Raw genomic sequence first — 2,786 nt, forward strand, 5'->3', positions numbered from 1 at the left:
ACCAGCACTCCCCAGAGGCCAAGTCCCAGATGCCATGTAATCTGAGAAGGTTTTAAGGCCAGGCAGCCTGGTGACTTCCAGCCCTACGGGATCTTTGAGTCATACATATATCATTTCATTAACCTCACAGCAAACCCCACGAGGTAGGTGGTAGGTATCAGCATTTTATAGACATACACATTGCTGTCAGGAGAAATAAAACCCCTTGAGATAGTTCCCCTGGCTAGTCTGTTACTGGTCTAGGCTTCCAACCCAGGTATGGTAAGTTCTATGACTGCTTTTAAAATCTAATTCTTACGTGCAGGAACGCCATCCTATCTCTTCCAAGTATTCCTTATAGTAAAAACCTTACAATCTAAGCTGGATTGTCCCAGCTCCCTCATGCCCCCCAGAACACCAGTGTAGGCCAGCTTCTTTAGTGGAGGCCCATGCCAAGGTAAGTGAAGAGTTCTTGAGTGTTTTCGAGACACACCTGTATCAAGTAGGCGGTCAAGCATATGAATTTCAAAATGGTAGGAAAGGAGGGCAGGGACAGGGTGTGTAAATGGGGGACAGGAAGTGAAGGACGTCAGTCTGAGTCAGGCCCCTCTCTCTTGAACATTAGTTTTTTACAGTGGGTGGTAGATTCCCCTTTCCTAGAGTTTGGAAGGCTGCATTGATCCCTGCTCCCCTCTGACTGCTTCCCAGCCTGGGCATCCTTCAGCTCCAATGCCTCGTTCAACTCTAGGAACATCTTGAAGCATTCATGCCCATGGATCTTAAGGGTGAAATATTTTTCGTCCACTGGCTTCTTCTTTGGCTCGGTAGAGGAGCTGGTGCTGGTGGGCAGTGCTTACTCAGTGATCCTCTCAGAGGCTGGCTCCCACTTGTTGTGGAAATTTTCTTCCTCTGTACGTCTGTCTCTCCCAGAACAGTACAAATATGCACCTCGAAACTGTTGTGTCCTAGCAGATTACCATCGGAGTCTTCCAGTGTGATGATGGTGAGGATGGGTTCCCCCCCCCCATGCAGGAGCTGCTACACATGAAGTTGAAGTGGATGGTGGTAGTCAGAACCGACCTGAGGTAGCTCATAGGGTACCCCACACTATGTCGAAGAGTAATGGTGTCCTACAAATATCAGCACGCAGGATTCCTCCCACCTGGATAAGATGCTGAGGAGCGGCCAGGCCATCGCTATAGTCGGAGTAGCACTCAAGATGGGGGCAGTGCTGCACGACCTCTGTCATGTGCTGACATCTGGTAGATGGCCATGGTGTGAACACAGGTGCTGGGGTGGAGTGGGGTGGTGAGCTGAGCTACGGCTGCACTGGACAGGTCTTTGCCAGCTGGCAGAACAGCTTGTTAAGGTCAGGGGAGTACGTGCAGGTGACAGACTTGGCTGTCCCAGAATGCAGGAAGCCAAGATGGAAACCACAGTTGCTGCAGTAGGTCTTCTGGGAAGGGACAGAGGATGAAAGTGTCTAGGAGGTGGCTGGTGTAAGGGTGGCTGGTGCAGGGGCTGCTGATATTCCTTGAGCCCCAGCTTGGCTTTCTAGCCAGTCTGCAGCATCTTCTGGGAGTAGCAGATCGTCTACTGCCTCCGCTGCTGGGGACAGTGAGGGGGACAGAACCAGCTTCTCAGGAAGGAGTTTCCCCAAGTACGAAAAAGTCTCTTGACTCAGAAGGAGCTCAGTACTGAGATCTGACTCGGGCTCCTCCATTGCAGCTCCAGGGAAGTCAGTCTGTCCATGGAACCTCAGGGAAGTATGTAACAGTCCTGGGAAGGAAACTCCAAGCCCAGAAAGCAGGTGCCCCCAGAGCCCAGCAGCTAGCTGTGCCCCGGGTGGTGGCTTTGCGCTTTTGACACATTAAGATTACTTCCCAGATAGTTATGCATTATCTTAGAATCACAAAGTCATAGCTAGAAAGAATCCCAGAGATGGTATAATTCAAACTTTTCATTTTATAGACAGGAGGTTTCAATTCAGAAACTAGGTGACCTGACCAAGCTAACAGAGCTAGTTAGTGGCAGAAAACAAGGGGTCTGAGACTGAAGCTTGGATCTCATCTGGGTCTTCCATTTCTCAGTGCTGCCTCCCTTCACCTGCCATCAGGACATAGAGGCTGGGGCCAAGAAAATCTCTTGGGAATTCCTTAATATAGGATTTTGAAGGCACGGCATGAATAGTGTTGGGTTTGGGGAGAAAGTCAAGGTTAGACTTCTCTTTGCAGCTCATTCTTTTCTTCCCTGACTGATCCGGAGCAGGATTTTTTTACTGTGCATCTTCGGGTTTTTAAAAACTTTTCTGCACACCATTTCCTGTAAGAAAAAAACCTTCACCATCCTAGAAGAGTCCTTCCCCAATCACTTGTTCTTAAACTGAGGTTCCCGAACTCCCAAAGGGCTGTTTTCAGGGTTCATCCATGTGGTAGCATGTATCTGAACTTCATTTTTCCTAGTGGCTGAATAATAGGCCATTGTGTGCATATTCCATGTTTTGTTTATTATCTGTTGATGGACTCTTGGGTAATTTCTACATTTTGGCTGTTGTGAATAATGCTGCCATGAAAATTTGTGTAGAAGTATCTGTTTGAGTGCCTACTTTCAGATAGTTTAGGTATATACCTGGGAGTGGAATTGCTGGGTCATATGGTACTTCTGTGTTCAATGTTTTGAGAAACTGCTAAACAGTTTTCCACAGTGACTGCCATTTTACAATCCCACCAGCAATGCACAGGGTTCTAATTTTTCGACATGGCTTCCTTTTTAATAACAGTATTAACATTATTCTGAGGATGGAGTTC

At 47.8% G+C, this 2,786-nt stretch overlaps 1 pseudogene; it reads right to left on the reverse strand.

The window, feature by feature from the left end:
• Window positions 1–477: 477 nt before the first annotated feature.
• LOC135228723 (cellular tumor antigen p53-like) lies at window positions 478–1,253 on the reverse strand (annotated as a pseudogene).
• Between the last annotated feature and the right edge of the window lie 1,533 nt (window positions 1,254–2,786).

This window comes from Loxodonta africana, chromosome 27 (assembly GCF_030014295.1).
Source record: "Loxodonta africana isolate mLoxAfr1 chromosome 27, mLoxAfr1.hap2, whole genome shotgun sequence".
Classification (NCBI taxonomy): Eukaryota; Metazoa; Chordata; class Mammalia; order Proboscidea; family Elephantidae; genus Loxodonta; species Loxodonta africana.